The 16,341-nt window shown below is 43.6% G+C and overlaps 1 non-coding gene across 1 annotated transcript; it reads left to right on the forward strand.

The window, feature by feature from the left end:
- The first annotated feature begins 8,358 nt into the window (after window positions 1-8,358).
- LOC119937675 lies at window positions 8,359-8,496 on the forward strand. The gene has a single exon (XR_005454181.1). It is a non-coding gene; the product is annotated as a small nucleolar RNA SNORA7 (small nucleolar RNA).
- The last annotated feature ends 7,845 nt before the right edge of the window (window positions 8,497-16,341 follow it).

Genomic DNA, 16,341 nt, shown 5'->3' on the forward strand with positions numbered 1-16,341 from the left:
TCAAAGCTCTCCATCACCTCGCCCCTTCTTACCTCACCCTCCCTTCTCTCCTAAAACCCGGCCTGCACACTCTGCTCCTTTGGCGCTAACCTTCTTACTGGGCCTCCATCTCGCCCGTCTCGCTGCCGACTCCTGGCCCATGTCCTACCTCTGGCCTGGAACGCCCTCCCTCCTCAAATCTCTCTGACCACCACTCTCCCGCCCTTCAAAGCCCTACTGAAGGCCCATCTCCTCCAAGAGGCCTTCCTAGACTGAGCCCCCAGTTGATAGACTGACTAGGAAAAGGGAAGAGGAAGGAGAGGGAAAGGGAGCAAAAACAAGAGAAGGGGGAAGAGCAAGGAGGGAAGAGGAAGGAAAGTGGTGATGGGAAGAAGGAGAGGGTAATGAAGTGAGAGACAGAAGGAGAAGAGAAAGACATAACAGAGGCAGATTATAAGGCAATGGAAAAGGGGGACACCATTAAACTTTCCTCTCACCAGTCAAGACAAAGAATTAGCAGTCAACATGCCCACCTAATACACCAAAATATTTCTAGGCTCCAGGCCACCTGTCTTCCACTCAGAGGGAATACCTTCTGCAGAAATCTTCCACAAGAGATACGGCTCTGCCCAAACGGGAATCAGAGATTCCAGGTAAAGTAATCCCACCGATCCTTATTGAAATCTTCACCCAAACACACATGTGCACAAGTCAAACTGTCTCTAGGAAAGCCAGAAAAATGGCTATGTTGGACTGCCCATCTGGAAGATGAAATGAGTGTGAGAGACTAGTAGAGAAACTAAAAAAAATGGAGACTAAAATATGTTCATTCATTCATTCATTCATTCATTCGTATTTATTGAGCACTTACTGGGTGCAGAGCACTGTACTAAGCGCTTGGGAAGTACAAGTTGGCAACATATAGAGACGGTCCCTACCCAACAGTGGGCTCACAGTCTAGAAGATCAAAGTATGATGAAGTAGTAGTACTACTATTTCACTATTTATTAATAAATAAATAAATAATAATAAACAACAATAATAAACAATAATAAATAAATAGTAATAGTAAATTACTATTTATTAAGCACCCTCTGGGAGCACTGTATTCTACTGAGCCTAGTTTGGGATGTAGTGATCAAGTAAGTGGCATATTCCTGCCCACAAGGAGCTTTCAGTCGATTGGGGGAGGCATGACAGTATTTGTGTGGATTTTGCACGCATTCAAATCTTAATCAATTGGGATTTCAATATCTGCTGGTCTCCTTCCAGTAGGTGGTTCTTTTTGATGCCTGTCACTCCCATTTTAGCCTTGTTTCTTTCCACTAGATCATGCTGTCCTCCTTCAACAAGGCTGGGAACCGGAAAAGTTGGTTTTTAACGCAGAGGACAGAACCTAGAGAAGCAGCGTGGCTCAGTGGAAAGAGCCCGGGCTTTGGAGTCAGAGTTCATGGGTTCGAATCCCAGCTCCTCCACTTGCCAGCTGTGTGACTTTGGGCAAGTCACTTCACTTCTCTGGGCCTCAGTTACCTCATCTGTAAAATGGGGATTAAGATTGTGAGCCCCTCGTGGGACAACCTGATCACCTTGTAACCTCCCCAGCGCTTAGAACAGTGCTTTGCACATAGTAAGCACTTAATAAATGCCATTATAATAATAATGATAATAACTAAAATCTATCTTGAGAAGCAGTGTTGCCTAGTGAATAGAGCCCGGGCCTGGGAGTCAGAAGGACCTGAGTTCTAATCCCGGCTCTGCCAATTGTCTGCTGTGTGACCTTGGGCGAGTCACTTCACTACTCTGTGCCTCAGTTCCCTCATCTGTAAAATGGGGATTGAGACTGTGAGCCCCATGTGGGACAGGGACTGTGTCCAACCTGATTAAATTGTACCCACCCCAGCACTTAATATAGTGCCTGGGACATAGTAAGCGCTTAACAAATAACACAATTATTACCTAAATAATGCTCAGGTTCTATAGAAGAGTAGCTTGAACTCTTTTAGTTCCACATCTTTACAGTTCAACCCCAAAGAGATCAATATAGTAATAATAATGATAATGACGGCATTTGTTAAGCGCTTACTATGTGCAAAGCACTGTCCTAAACGCTGGGGGGGATACGAGGTGACCAGGTTGTCCCACATGGGGCTCACAGTCTTCATCCCCATTTTACAGATGAGGTCACTGAGGCTCCGAGAAGTGAAGTGACTTGCCCAAGGTCACAGAGCAGACATGTGGTGGAGCTGGTATTCGAACCCATGACTTCAGACTCCAAAGCACATGCTCTTTCCACTGAGCCATGCTGCTTCTCTAGTAATAGTAATAGTTATGGCTATTAGTAATAGTATATTATGTACTATAATATAATAATATAATATAATAATAATATAATATATTACGTACTAATAAGAGAAGCAGCGTGGCTCAGTGGAAAGAGCCTGGGCTTTGGGGTCAGAGGTCACGGGTTCAAATCCCGGCTCCGCCACTCATCAGCTATGTGACTTTGGGCAAGTCACTTCACTTCTCTGGGCCTCAGTTACCCCATCTGTAAAATGGGGTTTAAGACTGTGAGCCCCACATGGGACAACCTGATCACCTTGTAAATTCCCCAGCGCTTAGAACAGTGCTCTGCACATAGTAAGTGCTTAATAAATGCCATTATTATTATTATTATTACTATAATATAATAGTATATTATATTATAGTATAATATATATTATTAGTATATAATAGTATATTATGGCTAATAGTAATAGTTATGGCTTTTATTAAGAGCTTATCTTGTGCCAAGCACCGTGCTAAGTGCCGGGGAAAACAACAATTAATTAGATTTGGCTTAGTTCCCACACAAGTTTCTCAATTTAGAAGTACGGAAAGCAGGTATCTTTTCCCCATTTTATGGATGAGGACACTGAGGTTTAGTCAGGTTAAATGCCTCGTGTAAGGCGACAGAGCAGCCGGACAAGTACCTACCTAAAACAGGGCGAAATACACGTTACTTCATCTACAACTACTCTTACTACAGAGCTAAGTACTCTTTCCAAGAAGGTTCACTGTCTCCTTGTCTCCATTATGTAACCCTATTTTTGTGTTATGCCATCGAGTCGTGTCCGACCCGTAGCGAACTCACGGACACTTCTCTCCCAGAACGTCCCACCTCCGCCTGCAATCGTTCTGGTAGTGGATCCACAGGGTTTTCTTGGTATAAATATGGAAGCGGTTTACCACTGCCTCCTTCCACGCGGTAAACCTGCGGTAAACCTGAGTCTCCGCCCTCGACTCTCCCACGCAGCTGCTGCCCAGCCCGGGTGAGTTTTGACTTGTAGCGGATTGCCTTCCACTTGCTAGCCACTGGCCAAGCTAGGAATGGAATGGAAATCATCATCATCATCATCATCAATCGTATTTATTGAGCACTTACTATGTGCAGAGCACTGTACTAAGTGCTTGGGAAGTACAAATTGGCAACATATAGAGACAGTCCCTACCCAACAGTGGGCTCACAGTCTAAAAGGGGGAGAAGGAGAACAAAACCAAACATACTAACAAAATAAAATAAATAGGATAGATATGTACAAGTAAAATAAATAGAGTAATAAATATGTACAACCATATATACATATATACAGGTGCTGTGGGGAAGGGAAGGAGGTAAGATGGGGGGGATGGAGAGGGGGACGAGGGGGTGAGGAAGGAAGGGGCTCAGTCTGGGAAGGCCTCCTGGAGGAGGTGAGCTCTCAGCAGGGCCTTGAAGGGAGGAAGAGAGCTAGCTTGGCGGATGGGCAGAGGGAGGGCATTCCAGGCCCAGGGGATGACGTGGGCCGGGGGTCGATGGCGGGACAGGCGAGAACGAGGTACGGTGAGGAAATGCCTCTGCTTGACTCTCCCTCCCATAGTCGAGACTGGTAGAGGACTGAAAACTCTCCAGGTGCGATCCTGAGAAGGAAAGTAACCCTATACCTAATTTCAAAGAACCCAAGATTCCTGCTTCCCAATCCTATGTTCGTTCCCTAACTGCTTTGCTGCTGTTCACGTGTAAATAAGCTAGCAAGATGCAAATTATACGCATAATACTGAGTTCTGCATTAAATCATTTTCATTTTCCAACGATTACTGATTCCCATGACCATACTGTTTTAGGGTAGATTAGGACTTCTAGACTTCTTCTAAATAATAATAATAATAATGATGGTGTTTGTTAAGCGCTTACTATGTGCAAAGCACTGTTCTAAGCGTTGGGGGGGATACAAGGTGATCAGGTTGTTCCACTTGGGGCTCACAGTCTTAATCCCCATTTACAGATGAGGTAACTGAGGCTCAGAAAAGTTAAGTGACTTGCACAAAGTCACACAGCTGACAAGTGGCGGAGCTGGGATTTGAACCCATGACCTCTGACTCCAAAGCCCGTGATCTTTCCACTGAGCCATGCTGCTTCTAGACTGTGAGCCCACTGTTGGGTAGGGACTGTCTCTATATGTTGCCGACTTGTACTTCCCAAGCGCTTAGTACAGTGCTCTGCACACAGTAAGTGCTCAATAAATACGATTGATTGATTGAAGTATGTGGAATCTGCAGATTTACTGCATGCCCTAGACAGAATTCAATAACTTGACCCAGACCCTGGTATACGAGTCTCTCCTGCTAAACAAATATAGACAATTCCAAAAATTACTTAGTTCAATAATTTGTAATAGTTCATTCATTTATTCATTCATTCATTCAATCATTTATTGAGTGCTCACTGTGTGCAGAGCACTGTACTAAGCGCTTGGGAAGTACAAGTGGGCAACATATAGAGACGGTCCCTACCCAACAACCGGCTCACAGTCTAGAGGGGGGAGACAGACAACAAAACAAAACATGTGGACAGGTGTCAAGTCATCAGAATAAATAGAAATAAAGCTAGAAGCACATCATTAACAAAATAAATAGAATAGTAAATATGCACAAGCAAAATAAATAGAGTAATAAATCTCCAATCAATCAATCAATCAATCGTATTTATTGAGTGCTTACTGTGTGCAGAGCACTGTACTAAGCGCTTGAACTAATAGTTCAAAAAAAGGTGGAAGGGTATGAGGGGAATAAATACTAGAAGGATTGGGTATAAAGACATACCAATCTTTCGTGCCAGAGGGTTTTTTTAATGCTTTTCAAAGCAGAGAATGCAATATCGTAAAATTTATCCATCTACACCTCATAATCATCTCTAAATCTAATGGGACACAAATGCATTTCATCAGAGATGAAATCTTCAGTGACTGCTAAAATGAAAATCAAAAAAATTATTACAGTCTAGTAGTTTGGCTTCCAGCGAGCATTAATCAGAAATCATAATAAATCCACATGCTTCTTTAGACAGCACATTAGTCAAACAGTTTTGTATGATAACGACATTGACTAATGGGCCCTGAGTTAGAAGGGTCAATCATAAACTCATCAAATGCTTCATTTAATTTCTTAATTTGGACAAACACAATTTGTTTTGGGGAAAGATATCAGGTGTTTGTGAATGAATAATGGCTATGCAACCAAACTCCATTAATCAGCTCATGATTACAAATGACTCAGAGATTGTTTATTCTAATTTCATTCATTTGGGTCAACAAAGAAAACATGAGCAAATAAAACCATTCGGGGAAAAATGGCACACTTATTTCTCCACAGTTAATAAGGTAATGATAAATATTCTTTCAATAGCTGTAGCACAAGGATTTTAAAACTCGGATGGGAACGATTCCATTTTTTGAAAGAAATATAGTAAGAACGTATAAGCATAAAGCAAACTAGGATAGTCTTATTGTAAGGGATATTTGTGATACTTAAGAATTTACTATTCTGTACTAATCACTGGGGCAAATTCAAGATAATCAGGTTGACACAGTCCCTGTCTCATGTGGGGCTCACAACCCATTAAATTGTAAACTCCTCAAGGGCACGATCAATCATTCAATCAATCATATTTACTGAGCGCTTACTGTGCGTACTAGGCGCTTGGGAAAGCAGCTCGTTGTGGGCAGGGAACACGTCTATAAACTCTGCTATACTGTACTCTCTCAAGTGCTTAGTATAGTACTCTGCACACCGTAAGCACTCAACAAATACAATTTACTTATTGATTGATTACAGTACTCTGCACACCGAAAGCACTCAATAAATACAATTTACTTATTGATTGATTACAATACAACAGGGCTGGTAGACATATTCCCTGTCCATAAACAAGTTTACAGTCTAGAGGGGGAGACAAAGATGAACATAAACTAGGGTTATACACGTAAGTACTATGGGGCTGAGGAAGGGGTGAATATTAAATACTTCCCCTGTAATATTTAACAGTGGATTTGGGAATCATTCAGAATTCAGCACTAGTAAAAGCAAGCATTATTGCATTTGAGAGAGGGAATAAAAACAGGGGTTAGAAACCCAGGTTTAGAAAGCGAGATCTGGCTTATCTAGATAATAATAATAATGATGATGGCACTTATTAAGCACTTAATAGGTGCAAAGCACTGTTCTAAATGCTGTTCTAAGCGCTATGTTGCCAACTTGTAATAATAATAATAATAATAATAATGGCATTTACTAAGTGCTTACTATGTGCAAAGCACTGTTCTAAGCACTGGGGAGTTTACAAGATGATCAGGTTGTCCCATGGGGGGGCTCACAGTCTTAATCCCCATTTTACAGATGAGGGAACTGAGGCCCAGAGAAGTGAAGTGACTTGCCCAAAGTCACACAGCTGACAGTTGGCAGAGCCGGGATTTGAACCCATGAACTCCGACTCCAAAGCCCGTGCTCTTTCCAGTGAGCCACGCTGCTTCTCCAACTTGTACTTCCCAAGCGCTTAGTACAGTGCTCTGCACAAAGTAAGCGCTCAATAAATATGATTGATTGGGGAGGTTACAAGGTGATCAGGTTGTCCCACGGGGGGGCTCCCCATTTTCCAGATGAGGGAAATGAGGCCCAGAGACGTGAAGTGACTTGCCCAAAGTCACACAGTTGACATTTGGCGGAGCTGGGGTTTGAACCCATGACCTCTGTCTCCAAAGCCCGGGCTCTTTCCACTGAGCCGCGCTGCTTCTCTTGATACAAATGTGGTTCTTGAGCAAAGCCACTCCGTGGCAGTCACCAATGAATCAGTTGTATTTATTGAGCGCTTACTGTGTGCAGAGCACTGTACTAAGCGCTTAGACCTAGTATGATGACAGCAGGGCCATCGGCTTCACCTTCCAAACATTCTGGGCAGGAAATAGCTGGTGCACCACTGAGCCGGAGAGGGACTGAGGGGAAGCCAAGAGGGCAGCCCCATTCCTTGTATTCTCTCAGTAGGACACGTGGCCCTGCTTGGCCTGGGAACAAGAGAGGTCACCACTGTCCCCGTCAGTAAGATGGCACAGCAAGCTGGAGCTGCCCTGACGAGCTAGCCTACAGGTGCTGGGCAGCGGGCAAGGGCAACCCTATATCCGACACTGCACAAACCCATCGCCATCCCCACGGCCCCGAAGAAGCGGAAGGCTCGGCTCCCACGCGTGCTGGATTAAAATGGCTGAGGTAATGGGTGGCAAAGAAGGGGAGGGAGGGGTCCTCGATTATTTAATGTTGCACCTGCCACTGCTGCCAAATCCCGACAGGTGACTACGTCAGGGCGTGCTAGGACAGGAGGCTGGCAGTGGGAATGGTGTAATTCCTCTGTCATCCCCGGTGAGGAGAAAGAGCCAGTTGATTCCAAGCAGTTCACTCATTCAATCGTATCTATTGAATGCTTACTGTGTGCAGAAGCCTGTATTAAGCCTTAATGATGCATTTATTAAGCGCTTACTATGTGCAAAGCACTGTTCTAAGCGCTGGGGAGGTTACAAGGTGATCAGCTTGTCCCACGGGGGGCTCACAGTCCTCATCCCCATTTCACAGATGAGGGAACTGAGGCCCAGAGGAGTTAAGTGACTTGCCCAAAGTCACCAGCTGACAATTGGCAGAGCCGGGGTTTGAACCCATGGCCTCTGACTCCAAAGCCCGTGCTCTTTTCACTGAGCCATGCTGCTTCCCTGCCTTGGGTTGCTTTACTCCCTCCCCAACCTATATACGAGAAAAATAATTTTTGATTTGTTTAAGATTTTCAGGCCGTTTTCTGCCCTACAAACCTACTCTGACTGCCCAAAGCCCTCCCTCTCCCAGTCTTCAAATCAATCAATCAATCGTATTTATTGAGCACTTACTGTGTGCAGAGCACTGTACTAAGCGCTTGGGAAGTACAAGCTGGCAACATATAGAGACAGTCCCTACCCAACAGTGGGCTCACAGTCTAGAAACAGTCAAAGATAACACTATTTCCACTCCAGCTTAAGCGAACAATTGTGTACCTCTACATTCTGAATTATCCTCTCAGGGTCACAACTGGGGAGTTTCCAGTACTCCACCAGTTTCGGCTATGGGAGGGAGAGTCAAGCAGAGGCCTACCCATTCCATTCCTAGCTTGGCCAGTGGCTAGCGAGTGGCAGGAGATTTGCTACAAGTCAAGACTCCCCTGTGCTGGGTAGCAGTACCACGGGAGAGAGTTGAGGGCAGAGACTCAAAGTTTACTGCACGGAAAGAGGCAATGGTAAACCACTTCTGGATTTTCACCTAGAAAACTCTCTGGATACACTATCAGAACAATGGCAGATGGCGGTGGGGCTTTACAAGAGAGATGAATCAATCAATCAATCATATTTATTGAGCGCTTACTGTGTGCAGAGCACTGTACTAAGCACTTGGGAAGTACAAGTTGGCAACATAGACAGTCCCTACCCAACAGTGGGCTCACAGTCTAGAGTTCATCATCATCATCATCAATCGTATTTATTGAGCGCTTACTGTGTGCAGAGCACTGTACTAAGCGCTTGGGAAGTAAAAGTTGGCAACATATAGAGACAGTCCCTACCCAGCAGTGGGCTCACAGTCTAAAAGGGGGGAGACAGAGAACAAAGCCAAACATACTAACAAAATATAATAAATAGAACAGATATGTACAAGTAAAATAAATAAATAGAGTAATAAATATGTACAAACATATATACATATATACAGGTGCTGTGGGGGAGGCAAGGAGGTACGATGAGGGGGATGGAGAGGGGGACGAGGGGGAGAGGAAGGAAGGGGCTCAGTCTGGGAAGGCCTCCTGGAGGAGGTGAGCTCTCAGTAGGGCCTTGAAGGGAGGAAGAGAGCTAGCTTGGTGGCTGGGCAGAGGGAGGGCATTCCAGGCCCAGGGGATGACGTGGGCCGGGGGTCGATGGCGGGACAGGCGAGAACGAGGTACAGTGAGGAGATTAGCGGCAGAGGAGCGGAGATGCATCCATTGTGTCACGATGGGTCAGAGACGATTCGACAGCATTAGACAAGACAATATTTTGAATTAAGACTAACATCTAACACCTTTCACAAGTCTGTTTAATGTGTAAACGTGGTGCTTTGCAATTTTGCCATTCACCCTGCCCCCTTCCCCAATAGAAGGACAGGGAGAGATCACATAAACTGGCTGTTTTTCCCTTCCTCCCTCTTTCCCTTCCTTACTACTTCTTCTCCAGCCAGTCAATTAATCAATTCGTCTACACCTCTTCCTTAGACTGTGAGCCCCATGTGTGACAAAGATAGTGCACGGTACATAGACAGAAGCAGAGTGGCACAGTGGATAGAGCACAGGCCTGGGAATCAGAAGGACTTGGGTTCTAATCCTGCCTCCACCATTTGTCTAATGTGTGACCCTCGGCAAGTCACTTCACATCTCTGCGCCTCTGTTACCTCAACTGTAAAATGGGGATTAAGACTGTGAGCCCCACGTGGGACAGTGAATGCACCCCACCCGATTACCTTGTATCTACCCCAGTGCTTAGAACCATGTTTGGCACATAGTAAGCACTTAACAAATCCCATTATTATGTTATCATCATCATTATTATTATTATCATACTTTGGCACATAGCGAGTGCTTGATAAGTAGAATTATTATCACTATTAGAGAAGCAGCGTGGCTCAGTGGAAAGAGCGTGGGCTTGGGAGTCAGAGGTCATGGGTTCAAATCCTGGCTGTGTCAGTTGTCAGCTGTGTGACCTTGGGCAAGTTTCTTAACTTCTCTGAGCCTCAGTTACCTCAGTTACCTCATCTGTAAAACAGAGATTAAGGCTGTGTGCCCCATGTGGGACAACCTGATTACTTTATATCCTCCCCAGCGCTTAGAACAGTGCTTTGCACATAGTAAGCGCTTAAAAAAATGCCACCATTAGTATTATTATTACTATTGCTATTGATAATAATGCTTTGCACATAGTAAGCTCTTAATAAATGCCACTATTATTATTATAACAACAAAAATCATCAGTGGGATTAATTGAGCACTTAGTCTATGCACAGCACTATATTAAGCATTTGGGAGAGTACAATTCAATAGAGTTGGCAGACACAATCCCTGCCCACAAGGAGCTTACAGTCTAGAAGGGAGACAGACATTAACATAAATTACAGACGGAGAAAATGACAGGGTATGAAGAAACATACATAAGTGCTGTAGGACTGGAAGTGCATATCGAAACGCTTAAGGGATACAGATCCAACTCAGAGGCAACACTGAAGGGAGGGCAAATAGGAAAAATGAGGGCTTAGTCAATCATACATTCATTCATTCAATTGTATTTATTGAGTGCTTATTGTATGCAGAGCATTGGGAAGTACAAGTCGGCAACATATAGAGATGGTACCTACCCAACAACGGGCTCACAGCCTAGAAGGGAGACAGGCAGCAAAACAAAACATGGAGACAGGTGTCAAAACCGTCAGAATAAGTAGAATTATAGCTATATGCACATCATTAATAAAATAGAGTAGTAAATATGTACAAGTAAAATAAATAGAGTAATAAATATGTACAAATATATACAAGTGCTGTGGGGAGGGGAGGGAGGTAGGGCGGGTGGGCGATGGGGAGGAGGAGAGGAAAAAGGGGGCTCAGGGAAGACACCTGGGAGAAGATGCGTTTGAAGATGTGATTTTAGAAGGATTTTGAAGATGGAAAGAGTCGCCGTCAGTCAGATGTGAAGGGGGAAGGAGTGTGGGGCAGGAGGGAAGCCAACAACAACAGGTCAATGGCAAAAGAGATGAGACTGAGGTAAAGAGGTCAGTGTTAGAAGAGCAAACTGTGCGGGTTGTGTTGTAGTAGAGGAACGAAGTTAGGCAGGAGGGGAAAAGCTGACTGAGTGTCTTAAAGCCTGTGGTAAACCCTTTCCGTTTGATGTGGAGAGGGATAGGCAACCACTGGAAGTTTTTGAGATGTGGGAAGATGTGCACAGAATGACCGTTTGATCCGGGCAGCAGAGTAAAGTATGGACTGGAGTGAGGAGAGGATGGAGACAGGCACGTCAGTGAGGAAGGAATTGGGATGGAGAAGAAGGGGCAGAGTCTAGAGAAGTAGTGAAGGTAGAAGCAGAATAGCCTTGTGGAAAGAGCATGGGTATGGGAATCAGAGGACTTGCAGTAACACACTGGGCAAGTCACTTAATTTCTCCGTGAATCAGTTTCCTCCTTTGTAAATGGGGATTCACTAACTGTTCTGCCATTTGGACTGTGAGCCCATGTGGGACGGGGACTGTGTCTAACCTGATTAACTTGTTTCTACCCTAATGCACAGTACACAGCTTAAGTGCTTAACAAATACCATTATTATTAGTAGTAGTACTAGTACTATTATTATTAATGTAGAACTGACAGTATTTGGTGATAGACTGAACGTGCAGGTTTATATGACAGAGCTGAGTCAAAGATAATGCTCAGATTATGGACTTGCAGTCAGTCAGGCAATTGTATTTACTGAGTGCTTACTGTGTGCAGAGCTCTGTATTAACTGCTTGGGAGCGTATAATACAACAATAAAAGGATGCATTCCCTGCCCACATCATTCATTCAATCGTATTTATTGAGCGCTTACTGTGTGCAGAGCACTGCACATCGAGCTTACAAGGCTACAAGGGGGAGAGAGACATTGATGTGAATAAATTACACATATGTAGATAAGTGCTGTGGGGCTGGGAGGGGGAATCATCATCATCATCAATCGTATTTATTGAGCGCGTACTGTGTGCAGAGCACTGTACTAAGCGCTTGGGAAGTACAAGTTGGCAACATATAGAGACGGTCCCTACCCAACAGTGGGCTCACAGTCTAAAAGAATGAATGAATAGAGGGAACAAATCAGGGTGATGCAGAAGGGAGTGGGAGAAGAGGAAAGAAGTGCTTAGGGAGGGCCTCTTGGAAGAGGTGTGTCTTCAATAAGGGTTTGAAGCGGGGGAGAGTCACTGTCTGTCAGATATGAGGAGGGAGGGCATCCCAGGCCACAGACAGGATGTGGGTGAGATGACTGCAGTGAGATAAATGAGATGAAGGTCCAGTGAGAAGGGGAGCACTAGAGGAGCAAAGTGTGCAGGTTGGGTTGTAGCAAGAGAGTAGAGGGGTGAGATGGGAGGGGGGAGGGTGATTGAGGGCTTTAAAACCAATGGTGAGAAGATTCTATTTGATGCGTAGATGGATGGGAAACCACTGGAGTTTCTGGAGGAGTAGGGAAACATATCCTGAGCATTTATTTAGGAAAATGATCCAGGCGGCAGAGTAAAGTATGAACCAGAGAGGGGAGAGGCAGGAGGCAGGAAGGTCCATAAGGAGGCTGATACAGTAATCAAGGCGGAGAGGATAAGTGACTGGATTAACATGGTAGCTTGGATGGAGAGGAAAGGGTGGATTTTAGAGATGGTGTGAAGGTCGAACCGACAGGATTTAGTGATGGATTCAATACATGGGTTGAAGAAGAGAGAAGAATCAAGGAAAATGCTAAGGTTACAGGCTGGTGGTGCCGTCTAGAGTGATGGGAAAGTCAAGGGAAGGACACGGTTTGGGTGTGAAGATAAGAAGTTCTGTTTAAGACATTAAATTCGAAGTGATGGGAGGATGTCCAAGTAGACACGTCCTGAAGACAGGAGGAAATGTGAGCCGGGGAAAATGGTCATGTTCTCTACAGTAATGGGAAAATCAAAAGGAGGAGAGGGTGTGGGCAGAAAGACAAGGAGTTTTGTTTTGGACATATAGAGTCTGAGGTGTCAGTTGGGTGTCCAAGTAGACATGTCCCGAATGCAGAAGGAAATGCTAAACTTCAGAGAAGACTAAAGATTTAACTAAGATTAAAGACTTCCTTCAATTCCTAAAGGAAAATTCAGAAATCACAAAATTGCCTGTTTTTTTTTCTGGTTCATTCCTGGACTAAAATGTTTAATTGGGAATTTAGAAAATTGGGACAAGTACTGAATACAAACGCCAAATACCTCTGTAAAGTTTGCTATATAAAGAAGATAGAAAACCTAAGGTAACTGTAAATTTGGTATTAATATAAGATCACCTACAAGCCTGCAAGATACATCTGCACATAATTAGCTCTCAGATTTGCATCAAAATCATTTACACCATATGCCGCAACATTAGTGAAATCTCATTAGTTAATGCAAGCCTGAGCTACTTTCATGTGTCACTGGCACAGAAAACAAATCTTAAGAGTAAAATATTACAAGAAAATGAAAGATATGAACTATTTGGAAATAAGTCTGGAAGTAATAAGCATTTACAAATACGAGGCTACTATGGATATGGGAAGTGGGAGTTTCCTGATGCAGTTTGGTCTGTGAAAGAGTGGTGGTGGGGATCATCATCATCATCAACAATCGTATTTATTGAGCGCTTACTGTGTGCACAGCACTGTACTAAGCGCTTGGGAAGAACAAGTTGGCAACACACAGAGACAGTCCCTACCCAACAGTGGGCTCACAGTCTAAAAGGGGGAGACAGAGAACAAAACCAAACATACTAACAAAATAAAATAGAATAGATATGTACAAGTAAAATAAATAAATAAATAGAGTAACAAATATGTACAAACATATATACATATATACAGGTGCTGTGGGGAAGGGAAGGAGGTAAGATGGGGTGGGGGGGATGGAGAGGGGGACGAGGGTGGGGATGGTTGGACGGCTCTCCTCCCAGAGAAGGATTCCCCTTTAACTCTACACCAGGGTATTTGGAGCTTCATGATAAATTTATTATGAGCATACTTTCGCCTAAATCACTAATATATAGAAGAAGCAAGGCCTAGTGGTTAGAGCTCAGGCCTGGGAGCTAGAAGGACCTAGTTTCTAATCCCAGCTCTGCCACTTGTCTGCTGTGTGCTCTTAGGCAAGTCACTTAACCTCTCTGTGCCTCAGTTCCCTCATCTGGAAAATGGGGATTAAGACTGTGAGCCCTATATGAGACAGGGACCGTGTCCAACCCGATTATCTTGTATCTACACCAGTGCTTAGAACAGTGCCTAAGTATATGACTCTGTACAAAAGTTTTCCAAAGAAATTCTAATGGCACTTCTTGGTAAAACATAAAGGAAGAATTTGGACACTAGGCAATTTAAAGAAAATATAATCATTTTCAAATGTGATTCATTCATTCATTCATTCAATCGTATTTATTGAGCGCTTACTGCGTGCAGAGCACTGTACTAAGCGCTTGGGAAGTACAAGTTGGCAACATACTTCACTTCTGTGTCTCAGTTACCTCATCTGTAAAATGGGGATTAAGACTATGAAACTTGTGATCACTTTAATTACCGTAAAGCCATTCTACAAAAGCTAGACGAGTTTGAGCAAAACCTCAGTTCAGAAAGTACCGTATTTGTGGAAACACTTCTGTACCAGACCCAAACTACCTCTTCTAGTTTGCTAGCCATGCTCCAAAGGGTGACAAGTGTCTGTGGGTTATTTTAGGTCTTTACCTTGGGATGTGAGTTGTATCCTGGCTTTGTAGACCAACACACGTTTTTTTTAAAAAACACTCCATCATATTCACTTTTTGGATTTAAATGGCTGAAATGAAAGTAACAATGTTGTTCACAAGATTGGACTATAATAACAATGATGGTGTTTGTTAAACACTTACTATGTGCCAAGCACTGTTCTAAGCACTGGGGTAGATACAGGGTGATCAGGTTATCCCATGTGGCACTCACAGTCTTAACCCCCATTATACAGATGAGGTAACTGAGGCACAGAGAAGTTAAGTGGTTTGTCCAAGGTCACACAGCAGACAAGTCCACAAACTACCACTTCAGCACATCTCTACCAGTTTCTCACTTCAGGGTAAATAACTGTAACACTCTAAACATATCTTACTTACCCCATTACTTAAACCCTAATGCAGGTGCATATCCAGTTTTTTCGTTTCATCCTATCTTTAAATTATCTTCAAATTATTTTAATGCACATATTTCTGGTCAGTCTTTGCAAAATCCTTGAGGGCAGGGATCATGATTAGCAACCCTATTATGTTTTCCCAAACGTCCGGCAGAATACTTTGCCCACGGTGAATGCTCAGTAAATACTCATGGGCTGACAGATATTTGATAGGCGTGTTCAAGTATTTTCGTGTGTGTTTGTGTGAGTGGGTGTGCATACAGAACTGTGTCCAACTGATTAACTTGTATCTACCCCAGTGCTTAAAACAGTGCTTGACATATAGTAAAAGTTTAGCAAATACCATTATATTTTAAAATACAGATACTCTATATTGCAGATTAAAAAGATGACATTACTTCAAAAATCAATGGATCCAATGTAGTGTGTTTCTATCTATGTTATTAATAAAAGAAATGCAGGATTATGGAAACAAAGCATGTACTACTACTACTACTACTACTACTACTACTATTACTAATAATGATGGCATTTGTTAAGCGCTTACTATGTGCCAAGCACTGTTCTAAGCCCTGGGGAAGATACAAGGTGATCAGGATGTCCCACGTGGGGCTCACAGTCTTAATCCCCATTTTACAGATGAGGTAACTGAGGCACAGAGAAGTTAAGTGACTTGCCCAAGGTCACACAGCTGACAATTGGCAGAGTCAGGATTTGAACCCATGACCTCTGACTCCCAAGCCCGTGATCTTTCCATTGAGCCACTAATAAGTAGATGTCTGTCTTTTACCCTGAAATACATGATATTTACCATCAGTTCTACCCCACAGCTTGGTTTCAATACCATTTTGGCTAGAACACAAGTAGGGAATTAGGGAGTGTTTTTTCCAACATGACAGGCACATGTTTGAGTTTGGCATGTCGCATTCTCCAAGGCTCGTGCTTGTTTCTGAAGTGCCGGCAATGATGAGTCCTGCAGTTTGAGTTTTCCTTACCATGAGGTTCACAACACAACCCACGCATGGGAGGAAAATTGGGTGTGCCCTTTATGCATTTCCCATTTGACCTGTACTTTTCATCTCCTTGTCAACTGTCATGGGTAAACCCCTTC

The sequence above is a fragment of the Tachyglossus aculeatus genome, chromosome 1, assembly GCF_015852505.1.
Source record: "Tachyglossus aculeatus isolate mTacAcu1 chromosome 1, mTacAcu1.pri, whole genome shotgun sequence".
In the NCBI taxonomy this organism is placed as follows: domain Eukaryota; kingdom Metazoa; phylum Chordata; class Mammalia; order Monotremata; family Tachyglossidae; genus Tachyglossus; species Tachyglossus aculeatus.